This window comes from Pongo pygmaeus, chromosome 8 (genome assembly GCF_028885625.2).
Source record: "Pongo pygmaeus isolate AG05252 chromosome 8, NHGRI_mPonPyg2-v2.0_pri, whole genome shotgun sequence".
In the NCBI taxonomy this organism is placed as follows: Eukaryota; Metazoa; Chordata; class Mammalia; order Primates; family Hominidae; genus Pongo; species Pongo pygmaeus.
In genome coordinates this window covers 52975032-52988981 of record NC_072381.2, presented here as the reverse complement: position 1 = coordinate 52988981, position 13950 = coordinate 52975032, and the positions used below count along the sequence as shown (strand labels likewise).

Sequence of the window (13950 nt, the reverse complement as noted above, 5' to 3'; positions counted from 1 at the left end):
GGCGTTTAATGAATGTTAACGCTTTTTGAGCCCTTGTTTTGTTTTTCTTTTCTGTTTATACATATGTGACTGAGGAGGGCTGGCAATTACCACTCCACAGGCTGTTCTGGGGCATGTTCTCCCATCACAGAGAACTGCAGTTTGCAGCTACTCAGAAGTCTGGTTCCTGTTGTGTTTACATGTACACAGGCTGATAATTGAAGATGTTTGCCTTTTAGAGCCATAGTCCTGGACTGTTTGGTCTGGGGTTTGTCACAGTGACAGTCCTTAAGTTTTTGTGAAAATGTTTTATGACTGCATTTCACATTGGATCTGATGTACTGGTAATCTACAGAATCTACAAATCTAAGATTGGCAGGAAAATTTTCAGTTTAATAGATTTTCATTTCTCCCTGACCACTTGAGCTGTTTTAAAATACAAATAATAATAATGGCTGACAGAAAGCTCTTAAAAGTACCAAGCACTTTTCTAAGCACATCACATGCCTAATCTTGTTTAATCATCACCTCAACTCTACAAGGCAGGTACAATTATTATCCTGATTTTTCAGATGCAAAAATAGGCTCCAAGAGGCTAAGTAATTTGCCCAACGTACCCATACCCTGACCTCTAGTTTCTACTGCAGACAGTAACTTTTTTTTTTTTTTTAACTGCTTGGCCATCACTCATCTGCATTGCAGAGGAGTACTTAAGATGTTGGACTCCACAGCCAGATTGCCTGGTTTCAGAAAACTGCCACTTAGTAGCTATGGGACTTTGGGTAAATCATCTAACTTCTGTGTGCCTTTGTTTCTTTTTTGACAAAATGGAAATAATAATATTACCTGCCTGATAGGGCTATTATCATTGCAATTGAGAATCACATGAGTTAATATATTTAATATGCCTAATATAGTGCGTGGTTGTTTAAATGCTACTATTATCTATCACCTGCCTGGTAGTACCACCATGGTGCTGTATATACTGATTGGTTTGATCTATCAAAATAAGATTCCAAGTGTCCTGTTATTGTCTAAGCAGAGTTTTAAAATTGCAGCCCACTATATTATTCCCACCTCAGGGATCACTCCTGTTTCCTCTGAGTTTATCTCTCTGAGGGAAACAAATAGATAACAGTTAGCTTCTAGGAGCAGACAACAACTCAGATTTCATTCAGACTCATTTGACCAATAGAGTTCATTTCATTAATCCTGGCATTACATACCACTTAGCAAAGGGGAATAAGGCTTGGGGAGTCATGTGATTCCATGTTGCTTTTCCCAGATCAGCAGCCCATTTAGAGGAATTTGGTTAGAAATACCAATGGACTACATAGCCAGTATTTGGCACAGCATAGGGTAGGTGATGTGGGTCAGTGGGCTGGACATAAAAGTGTTCTGAAAAGATCTGTAAAGTCTTTGGAGTTACTGTGATGTGTTGTGTCAGTTACTGATTAAAAGTAACTGGCAGGCTTGGCATTTGAGACCACTGAAAGTTTTAAATGATCTTTGCTGATATACAACACGTAGAGTAAATGTATGATACAAAGTAGTGGTTCTCAGTGAGTTTGCATCAGAATCACCAGTGGGGAGCTTTATGAAGATTTGCACAATGACAGGCTCCACTTCCACAGATTCTGAATCTGTAAGTCTCGGTAGGGTTCTGGAATCAATCAACTTTTTAAAGAGCTCCCCAGGTGACTGTGATGTGCAGTTAGCATGGGATATCGTTAGCACAAATCAGTGCTTTTAAGCCCTGACTGTGTTTTACAGTTACCTTTCTATCAGCTTTTTAAAAAAATACTGATGTTCTGGAGCCACCCCAGGGATTCTGATTTAATTTGGCCTGGCGAGGTCTGGACATTCATGTGTTCCTTTAAAAAAATTTCTGAGGTGATTCTAATGTACTGCTAGGTTTGAGAATCACTGGCATAGTCAGCTAGATTTCCCGCCATAGTTTATTTACTCTTGAAAATTTAAACATAGCTTCAGGCAGCATCTTACCACCAAGAAAGTGGAAAAATGAGCATTTCTGAATTTCCCCAATGTAAATGTTCAATAAAATAATCAGGTAACAATGAAAAATGTGAATTGCTGATAGAATTAGCATTTCTTACCCTAAGCTGTGAAGAGTTGATCAGGTTTCCCCTGGGGATGAGAATTTACATTTCCAGAGAGCTTTATATAGAATCTCAATATTTCAGCAACTCTGGGAGGTACATATAATTCCCATTTTGTAGATGAGAATTTTGAGGCTAAGGGAGGTTAAGTAGCTTGCACACTCAGTTGTGTACATTTCCAAGGTCTAGGTTCCATTTCTTCAGTGATTCTCAACTTTGAGTGCACACTGGGATCACCTGGGGAACTTTAAAATTACCAGTGCTTGGCTGGGTGTGGTGGCTCACGCCTGTAATCCCAGCACTTTGGGAGGCCGAGGCGGGCGGATCACGAGGTCAAGAGATCAAGACCATCCTGGCCAGCATGGTGAAGCCCCATCTCTGCTAAAAATACAAAAATTAGCTGGGTGTGGTGGCATGCACCTGTAGTTCCAGGTACTTGGGAGGCTGAGGCAGGAGAATCACTGGAATCTGGGAGGTGGGGGTTGTAGTGAGCCAAGATGGCGCCACTGCACTCCAGCCTGACAACAGAGCGAGACTCCGTCTAAAAAAAAAAAAAAAAAAAAAAAAAAAAATGACCAGTGCTGGTGTTCCATTCTCAGAGATTCAGATTTTGTTGATCTGGTGTGGTCTGGAATTGGGATTTTGCAAAGCTCTCCAGCTAATTCTAATGTGCAACTGAAATTGGGAGTCATGCATTACAACATGCAGCTTCCTGGTGGTCTAAATTAATTTTCTCTTATGCCCCTCTGTAGATGGCTGTGACTGGGTTCCTTGCCTTCATACATTCACTTATAGATGTCTTAGTGTCTTTTCTTTCCACTCCTTTCTCACTTTTAATAAATATGGAAAGATTGCCAGACACTGTTCTTGGTACCAGAATGACACAGTGATGACAGGACAGACCAAGTTGCCAGCCTCATAGTACTTATATTGGGGGAGATAGACAATAAACATGTGAGAAGATACATATGGACTTACATAGGTAAGCAAACTTTAAGGTAATAAAAAGTGCTTTTGGGAAAAATAAAGCAAGATGATGAGTAGAGATCCCAGCAGCAATGCATGAGATTCCATTTGCTCCACATCCTCACCAGAATCACTTTGTATTGGATTGTGTGTGTGTGCTTGATTTTAGCATTTCTAGTAGGTATGTAGCAGTATTTTGTTATGGTTTTCCTTTGCATTTTTATGTTGGCCAGTTGTGTTAATCATGTTTTCATATATTTATTTGCCTTCTATGTTTCTTCTTTGGTGAAGTATCTGTTCACATCTTTTGACTATTTAAAATTGGGTCGTCCTCTTTTTGAGTTATAAAGGTCTATATATTTAGGATGTAAGTCCTTCCTCAGATGTGTGTTTTGCAAATGTCTTCTCCCAGACTGGGACTTGACTTTGCATTTTCTTAATGCTGTTTTCTGAAGAGCAGAAGCTTTTGATTTTTTCGAAGTCGAGTTATCAATTATTTCTTTTGTGGTTTGTGCTTAGTGTCTTAAGAAATCCTTGTATAATCCAGTGTCACAGAAGTTTTCCCCTAAGCTTTCATCTAGAAGTTGTATAGGTTCAGAGTTTGCATTTAGGTCTGTCATCTATTTTGAGTTGATTTTTGTACATAATATGAGTATGGGGTGAAGTTCATAATTCTGTATGTGGATGTCTCATTTTCCCAACACACTTGTTGAAAGCACTATCCTATCCCCATTATATTATCTTGGCACCTTTCCCCTCCTAAATCAATTGTTGCTATGTGTGAATTATTTCTAATCTCTCTGTTCTTTCCTGCTGAGGTATATGTCAATTCTTATACCAGCACCACATTGGATGTTCCATTCACAATTTCTGTTCGTTATAGGGAGGTCCTAGTCAGTGAAATAAAGGAAGGAAAAGATATAAATGTACACAGATAAAAAAGGAAGAAATAAAATTGTCTTTATTTGCAGACAACATGATTGTTTATGTAGGAGCCCGAGGAATCTACAAAAAAGCAACTAGAAATAACATGACTTTGGGAAAGACACAGGATGTGAGGCCAATATACAGAAATCAATTGTATTTAGCACTGGCAATGAACAATTGGAAATTAAAACTTAGAAATACAGTTTACAATGGTACCAAAAACATGAAAAACTGAGGGATAAATCTAATGATGTTCTGTAATATTTGAATACTAAAAACTATAAAACATTGAAGAGAGAAAGAAAACCAAATAAATGGAGAAATAAATCTATTCTACTTGATAATATTTTGTTAAGGGTTTTTTTGCATATATATTCATGACGGATATTGGTGTATAAAGATATTGGTCTGTAATATTCTTGATTTTGGTATCAAGGTTAATGGTGGTCTCATAAATTAGTTCGGAGTGTTCTCTTTTCTATTTTCTCGAACATTTTGTATAGGATTGTTATTCTTCCTTAAAGGTTTGGTAGAGTTCAACAGGGAGGTATCTGGGCCTAGAGTTTCCTTGTGTTAGTTTTATACCATGGACTCAAGTTTTTAAAACTATATATGGCTATTCAGATTTTATATGCTACTCAGTTCTTTTTGAGTGAACTTTAGTACTTTGTGTCTTTCAAGGAATTAGTTCTTCTCATCTATGTTATCAACTTTGGCATACAGTTGTTTGTAATACTTTCTTATTATCCTTTTAATGGCACTAACATTAGAATCTGTAGTGAAGTCCTCTTTTTCATTTCATTTCTGATTTTGGTTATTTGTGTATCTCATCTTCTCTGCCTCCCTCCTTCTCTCCCTCCTTTATCTCTTCCTCTTCCTCTTTCCTTCCCACCACTGTTCAATAGTTATCCCTAGTCACATGTGTCTATTTAAATGTAAATTAATTTCAATAAAATTACATTAAAAATTGAGTTCGTCAGTAACACTGGCCACATTTTAAGTGATCAGTAGTCACAAGTGGCTTCCACATTGGAGGGTGCTGCTGTATAGAATGTTTTCATCATTATACAAAGTTCTACTGGACATTGAGGGTGTAGAGGTTAGCAATTTTTTTTTAAATCTTTTCACGGACCTGTTTTGGGTTTCATTGATTTTTCTCTGTTATTTTTTTATTTTCCATTTTATTAATTTTTTTCCTCTTTATTATTTCCCTCTTTTTGCTTGCCTTGGATTTAATTTCTTTTTTAATTTCTTAAGGTAAGAACTTAGATTACTCATTTGAGGCCTCTATTATTTCCCAATATAAATATTTAATGCTATAAATTTCTCTATCAGCACTGTTTTAGCTGCATCCACTAATTTTGATGTTGTATTTTTACCTTCATTCAATTCAGAATATTGTATAATTTCCTTTGTCACTTCTTTGAATTGGGAGTTATTTAGAAATATATTGTTTAATTTCCAAATATTTGAGAATTTTAAAGATTTATTTCTGTTGATTTCTATTTTATTTCCATTTTTAAAAACATATTTTGTATTTCAGTTTAATGTTTTATTTATTTATTTATTTATTTATTATTATTATACTTTAGGTTTTATGGTTTGTTTTTAGGCCCAGAATATGGACTATCCTTGTGAATGTTCCATGTCCACTTTAATACTTATTTTGTTGTTGGCTGGGATGCCCTATAAAAGTTATGCCAAATTGCTTCATAGTGTTGTTCAGGTTTTCTGTGTCCTTATTATCTGTCTACTTGTCTCCAACATTGTTGTAGATTTTTCTGTTTTTTTCATTTCAGTTTTTATTTTATCACTTTGGAAGCTATATTATTGGATACACACACATTTAGAATTCCTATGTATTATGTAATGCCCCTTTTCATTTCTGGAAATGTTTATCGTTTTTTAAAGTCTATGTTGTCGATGTTAATATGGCCGTTCTACCTTCTTTTGATTAGTGTTTACATGGGTTATCTTTTTTCCATTTTTTTAGTTTATCAATGTCTTTGTATGTAAGGTGGGTTTCTTGCAGACAGTATATAATTGGATTTCACTTTTTTAATCCAGTCAGACAATCCCTGACTTTTAATTTGGGTGGTCAGACTGTTTACATTTAATGTAATTATTGATATGATTAGATCTTAATCTATCATCTTGCCAGGTTTGCACTTGCCTTACCTGTTCTTTAATCTTTTCCCTTCTTTTCCCATACCCTTTTGGCTTAAATGAGGCTTTCTTTAATTACTCAATTTTTTACTCCGTTTTATCTCCACTCTGCCCTTATGTTGCTTCTGCTTTTTCTCCTCCATGCTGCTTCTCCTTCTTTTTATTCTTTTTCTTAGTGGTTACTCTAGGCTATATAAGTTTGTCACAGTCTACCTTCAAATAATATATCATTTCACATATAGTATAATATATATACCTTACAACAGTGTGCTTCCATTATTTCCCACCCATACTTTGTGTTATGATTGCCATACATTTTACATCTACATATCTTATAAACTCCACCATATAATTGTCATTATTTGTGCTTTAGACAATTATCTTTTAAAATTCTTGTTCTCTTTGCTCTTAAAAATCTTATTTTATAGACTACTTTTAGAAAAGTTTTAGATTTATTAAAAAATTGAGTAGATAGTACAGAAAGTTACCCTATACCCCGTCAGCCCCACGGTTTTCCCTGTTATTAATATGTTGCATTTGTTTGGTACGTTTGTTATAGTTAATAAACCAATATCTATAGATTAGTATTAACTGAAGTCTCTAGTTCACATTAAGTTTCACTAGTTATATTGTACATTTCTATGGGTTTTGACAAATGTATAATGTCATGTATCCACAATTATAGTATCATACAAAATAGTTTCATTGCCCTAAAAGTCTTCTGTGCTTCATCTATTCATTATTCTAGCTCAACCCCGAACCCCTGCAAACCACTGATCTTTTTGCTGTCTCAAAAGCTTTGCTTTTCCTACAGTGTCATATAGTTGGAATTACATAGTATGCAGCCTTTCAAATTGGCTTCTTTTCTTTAGAAACATTGATTTAAGCTTTTTCCATATCTTATTATAGCTTGATAGCTTATTGTTTATCTTTATATAGATAAATATTCCTTGAAAGGGCCATATATGCAAAATAAGCTCCAAATACAGAAGGAGCCAAGAAATGAAAGAATGAGGCAGGCATATCTAGTTTATTGGCAGAGGGTGATTTTTAGGGGAAACTTATGGACAGAAATGTGTTCTTGTAAGACAGGTAGATGTTCACACCATTACTCCCCAGACTCAGGGCTTATATACCATAAGGAAAGAGTATATATATATATGCTCCATAGACAATTAAAGACAACCCTCCAGAGCAGAGGGTGCTGGGGGCAGGGTTCAGGGGATAAAGCTCCCCAGAGTTTCTATGTTTTGTGTTAGGCTACCAGGGCAGGTAGGGAAATGCCATCAGGTGGCAGCAGGGTTAGGCAGGTCTGGTTAGGCAGCAGGGTTAGGCAAGCTCCTTGGGTGGGGCTTGCTGAGGCCACTGTGGGGGCTGGGGGTTGGTTCTCCGGCCAATGGGGTTATGTTCCGTAGGGGATCTTGGCCGCCTCTACTGTATTATATAGTTTACCAGGGAAGTCAGGGATAGCCAGTAGCAAGAGGCCTGACTCATCTCCCATGCAGTTGGCAAGCCCACATATCCTGCAATGCCCCGCCCAGACCTTGCCCCCGCTCTGTTGGTGGCAGTTCTTGTACTCTTGCACTTGCTTGTATGTGCAGCAGCTCCTGCTCCTTCCTCGGACTCCACTCCAGAAAATTTGTGCCCAGTGGAAACCACTACCAATTTCATCTGGGAGCTTTCTTCACCCCACAACACTTCCGCAGTTCTGCTGGTTGTCTTCCTCAAGGGCCCCAGTGAGATATAGTCAGGGATGGCTTCCCTGTGCTCGAGCTGGAGAATGGGAGTGTGTACAAGGCACTTCCTGCTGCTACTTCTACTTTCATATTTTGTGTGACTCTCTAAATCCCTTCCATCTCTAGGTAAGGTTAAATTCTTCTCCTGTGATCTGGATTTTCAGATTCCCAGTAGGGATGTGTTTGGAGGTCGGTTTTCTCCCTCTTACACTTTGGGAACTCACAGTTTTTCTCCTGTTTCACGGAATTTGCAGTGGCATGCCTATTTTGCCAATTTTTAAATGAGGTTGTTTGTTTTCTCATTGTTGAGCTTTAAGAGTTCTTTGTTTATTTTTTATTAGAAATTTTCTGTCAGATATGTGCTTTCTCAAACATTTTCTCCTGGTCTGTAGCTTGTCTTTGTAGTCTCTTAACAGTGTATTTTGCAGAAAAGAAGTTTTTAATCTTAATAAAGTCCAACTTATCAACTTTGTTTCCTGGATTATCCTTTTGGTGTTGTATTTAAAATCTCATTGCCAAAACCAAAGTCACGTAGATTTTCTCTTTTATTATTGTTGTGTGGTTGAATTTTATACCCCAAGAGAATATTTTGAAGTCCTAACCCCAGATACCTGTGAGTCCAACCTTACTTAGAAATAGGATCTTTGCAGATGTTAAACAAGTTAAGCTGAGGTCCTAATGCAATGACTGGTGTCCCTGTAAAACAAGGGAAATTTGGACACAGACAGAGGGAGAAATTCATGTAACAGCAGAGGCTGAAATTGGAGTGGGATGTCTATAACCAGGGAACATCAAGGATTACTGAAACCACCAAAAGTTAGGAAGAGACAAGGAAACATCCTTCCCTGGGACCTAAGAGAAGGCATGGCCTTGCTGCCACCCTCAGACTTCTGCCCCCAGAACCGTGAGAGAAAACATTTCTGCGTTTTTAAGCCATCCAATTTGTGGCACTTTGTTATGGCAGCCATAGGAAATGAATACATATTTTGATACCAGGAAATCTTTTTCTGTTGGAATAAGTACCTAAAAAACATGTAAGTGGCTTTCGAATTGTGTATAGACTGGAATAATTTTTAGGTGCATAATATAAAAAGCCTAGACTGCTTTGAAAAGACTATTGGTAGAAATACAGATATTAAAGGTGATTCTGGTGAAGGCTCAGTAGAGAGGGGAATTTTAGAAAAAGCATCTATCATAGATTCTTTGCATCTTAGAGAATACATATATTGTCATGAACAGAATGTTACTAGAAATGTGAACTTTAAAGGTGCTTCTTGTGAGACCTTAAAAAGGAAGTGGTGAATATATTATCAGACACTGGAGGAAAAGTGATCCTTATTACAGAGTGGCAGAAATTTGGGTGAACTGTGTTTTACCTGTGGGTGGAAAGCAGAACTTGTAGGCAATGAGCTGAGGAGATTTCTAAGTAAAGCGTGAAAGATGGGGCCATGGTTTCTCCTTGCTGCTTATAGTGAAATGCAAAAGGAAAGAGATAACTTGAGGAAGAAATTGTTAAGCAAAGGAACCAGCACTTGATGGGTTTGAAAGTTCTCAGCCAATCCAGGAAACATACTCCTGAAACAGGACCAAGAGTGTGGCTGAACAACCATTCACTGAAAAGATTACATGTGTGACTCATGGATCCAGACAGCCCTCTCAGGCCCTGGAAACCTAATGAAAATTTCCCTGCCATGTTTTAGACTTCTTTGAGACCTGTGACCCATTTTTTCCTTCTAGTTTCTCCCTTTTGGAAGGGGACTGTCTGTCCTATGCCTGTTGTATTTTGGAAGCAGATAACTTGTTTTGTGGATTTCGGTGTCCATAGGAGAGAAACTTTGCCCCAGGATGGACCATACCCAGGATCTCACACATACTTGATTTAGATGATTTAAGAGATGAGATTTGGGACATTACAGTTGATATTTAGAGGCAATTTTGACTTAGAGTTGATGCTGGAATGGGTCAAGCCTCCTGGAGATGTTGAAATGGGGTGAATGTATTTTGCACATAGTAAGGATATGACTTTTGTGGGATTGGAGAGAAGACTGTTGTGGTTTAAATTGTGTGAGACAGTTGAATCGTGCTGTCCAAGGATTTCTGGCAACCAACAAAAGACAGGAAGAGACAAGGAAGTATACTCCCCTAGAGCCTTCAGATAGAGTGCAGCCCTGCTGACACCTTGATTTAAGGCTTCTAATTTCCAGATTTGTTTTCCCTTCTTTTAAGCCACCCAGTTTGTGGTACCATGTTATAGCAGCCCTTGGGCACCAATACAGTTATCTTCTAGAAGTTTGAGAGTTTTTGTGTTTTACATTTAGGTCTGTGATTCATTTTGAGTTTTTTTTTGTGAAAGGTGTAAGGTCTGTTCCATTATCATTTTTTGAAAAAGAATATTCTTTCTTCATTGAATTTTCTTTGCTTCTTTACTAAAGATCAGTTGACTACATTTGTGTGGATATATTTATATGGATACTCTATTCTGTTCCATTGATCTATTTGTCTATTCTTTTAACAGTACCTTGTGGTCTTGATTACTGTAGCTTTATAGTAAGTCTTGAAATCTTGTATTATCTGTCTTCCAACTTTGTTCTTCTTTAGTATTTTGTTGATTATTTTGGGTTTTCTGCCTTTTCATATAGACTTCAGAATGAATTTGTTGATATCCATGAAACAATTTGCTGGTATTTTTGTTGGAATTAATTGGCTTTGTAAACCATATTGGGAAGAATTGAGGTCTTAAAAATATTGAGTGTTTCTATCCATGAACATGAAATATCTCTCCATTTGTTTAGATATTTGCTTTCCTTTGTCAAAGTTTGGTAGAGTTTCTCATATAGATCCTGATTATATTTTGTTATGTTTATGCCTATATATTTCAGTTTTGGGGAGCAGCTAATGTAAATGATACTGTGTTTTAAATTTCCAATTCCAATTGTTAATTGCTGGTTTATAGAAAAGGAATTGACTTTTGCATATTAACTTTGTATTCTGCAGCCTTGCTATAATTGCTTATTAAGTTCCAGGAGTTTTTATTTATTGATTTATTTTGAGATGTAGTCTCCCTCTGTTGCCCAGGCTGGAGTGCAGTGGTGCGATCTCAGGTCACTGCAACCTCTGCCTCCCAGGTTCAAGAGAATCTCCTGCCTCAGCCTCTCGAGTAGCTGAGATTACAGGTGCGCAGCACCATGCCTGGCTAATTTTTTGTATTTTTAGTAGAGATGGCGCTTCACCATTTTGGTCAGGCTGGTCTCAAACTCCTGACCTCAAGTGATCCGCATGCCTCGGCCTCCCAAGGTGCTGGGAATACAGGTGTGAGCCACCGCGCCCAGCTAAGTTCCAGGTCTTTGGTGTTTTAAGGAGAAAGTTTATGGACTTAAAAAATTTTGTACCTGCAAAAGATCCATATTGCCCATAGCCCTTTTCTAAATCTTTTATTTTATAGATTAAGTGGCTAATTGTTTTTGTTTATTCTTTGAGATATTTTATATAGACATTCATGTCATCTGAGAAGTAAGGCAGTTTTATTTTTTCCTTTCCAACTGTATGCCTTTTCTTATTGAATTAGTCAGAAGTTGTATATAATGTTGAATAGGAGTGGTGAAAAAGAACATCCTTGCCTTGTTACCTATCTTAGAGGAAAGCCTCTAGTTTCTCCCTGTACATTTTTTTTGTAGATATTTTTTATCAAGTTGAGAAAGTTTGCCTTTAGTCCTAGTTTTCTAAGAATTTTTTTTTAAATCAAGGATGGAATTTGGATTTTGTGAATGCATTTTTGCATCTATTGATATGATTATATGAATTTTCAAGAATCAGTGAGTACTTTGCCAGATGTCCACTAAACTATGAGCTCCTTGGAGGCAGAAGTTATTGCATCATCCCTGGATCCACATCTCTGATACAGTGACTAGCACATTGTAGACACTCAAAGCCTGCTGAATTGATTTAGCGTTTTACTTTTCACAGTCAAGAGATCACACACCTGAAAGACATATTTGTGACATACTCAGTACACAGAAGGTGTGGTTGCCAGGTAACCACACCCCAGCCTGGGTTGTTTGGTGACTGGATGAGGTATGGGGCTGGTGGTCTCTGAACCATCCTAATCACTTTCTTAGAACTACCTGATTGAGGCTAAGGGCATGCCTCTTTCTGTTTATTTTTCTGTTTGTCCTTTTCTTCTGTTTGTTCTTGAATTTGTCACTGTGCAACTTCAACCACTCACTTCTAAGCAGCATAGAGTTCCCCAAAACATGAGTACCATTTACTATTCTTTAGGAACAGCTTTATTACCAGAAGCGGGTAGCTCAGGCATCACTGCCTTATTACAGGGAAGTATTTTCCACCTATTACCTCATATCTGACTGTGAGGACCACAAAGAAGTGAGAAGATGGGGAAGGTGAGCTAGGAGAGGGAAGAATTTCAAATGAGGAGAACTTGCTGCTGCTGCTGCTGCTTTCTCTTTTTTTTTTTTTCCAGGCTGCAGAAACTCAGGGTTCAAACCATTAAATGATGAGAAAGCTAGAAGGTTGGTTTTCTCTTCTCATTATTAACTTCTCACGGAGAAGATGTCTACAGAGGATAGAGGAGTAGGAACATGCCTTTTCTTTTTTGTCTGTTTGTGGCAGGGATTCTAAAAGGAGCCTGACTGTAGCTCTCAGTTCAGACAAGAATATTATAACCATCACTAATGGTCTTCAGTGTTTTAAGGAGAAAGTTTATGGACTTAAAAAATTTTGTACCTGCAAAAGATCCATATTGCCCATAGCCCTTTTCTAAATCTTTTATTTTATAGATTAAGTGACTAAAGATTAAGGACAAGGTTGGCCTTTAGGCATATGTGGACCCATGAATATAATCTGAGTAAGTCAGGAAGTTCTCTCTGATTTCATTTTCTTAGTGCAGATGCCTTCCTTGTCCTTTAGGTGGCATATTGGTTTTTCTGGAATCTGTTGCGAAACTGTTCTTATCTACTTAAAGGGAACTCATTTGAAGTCTGAGTCTTGAGGGAATAGGCAGATCAGGCATGTTGGAAGAAAGGTATGAGTCTCAGGTGAGTCTCAGGTGGGAGGAACAACTGTGTATTATAATTTTACTTGGAGTTTTCCCTGGTTTGATGATCTTTTATTGAGCCTGTAATTTTAGTCCTTATTTATATAAGCCCATTGACTGCACATTATGGGACACTTGTCTGGAATTCCTCTTTTCATGATAGCAGAACAAATTAAATTTTGTTGGACATGTATATTTTTATATTAAGAAGATATTAGCTTGTTACTTTAAAAAACATTTAGTGCAAAAATGGTCAGATGTAGGTAAGCCTTGTATGCAAAATTATTTGCAGTTAAAAATATTGCAACATTACATAGTTCATTTTTCTTTCTTTTGCAGAGATGGCTGTTCTGTGATTACCCTGGGATGATGTTCAGGTAATGCTGTGTAATTTTTTCTTTCCTAGGAAGTGGAAGGCAGGAACTTAGAAAGTGAGATATAACTAAGAAGGGTCTGTTAATGAGGATGACAATGTATTTTCCCATGCTAGCCTTTGTCAGAGCTCTCTAAGACTACTCCCAGGTTCAGCGATTAGATAGAAGGATTCAGAGGGTTCAGCAGGTAGTCATATTCATGGCTAAGATATGGTAGACTGAAAAGGTACAAAGCAAAATCAACAAAGGGAAATCAGATACAAGCTCCCCAGAATATTCTCCTTGTGGAGTCACATAGGATGCACTTAATTTTCTGAAAAACAAGGTACAGAAACTTGTGTGAAGTGTTGGCTATCAGGGAAGCTCGTCTGAGCTTAAGAGTTTAGGGTCTTTATCAGGGGTTAGTCATGAGCACAGACTGTCAGTGAGACTGATAGCAGTCACTAAAATTCCAGATACCTAGAAGGAAAGAAGATGTTTTAGGAAAAATGAGCTACTTTTCTCATTTAGAAAAAATTTTATATTAGTGTAGGCAATGATTTTATCAGCCAAGTTCCCAGACATCAGCCAAGGGCCAGGCTTGTATGCAGGCATTCCTAAGGAGACTCGTCTTGGACCTGGTAGGTGAAGTC

At 37.5% G+C, this 13950-nt stretch overlaps 1 protein-coding gene across 1 annotated transcript in view; it reads left to right on the top strand.

Moving 5' to 3' along the window:
- PTPN20 (protein tyrosine phosphatase non-receptor type 20) overlaps positions 1-13950 on the top strand; it is a 105686-nt gene that overhangs the window by 1400 nt on the left and 90336 nt on the right. Inside the window, exons 2-3 of the mRNA XM_054435556.1 lie at positions 12818-12945; positions 13284-13321. The gene's annotated coding sequence lies outside the window, so the exon portion shown is untranslated. The remainder of the gene's footprint in view (positions 1-12817; positions 12946-13283; positions 13322-13950) is intronic.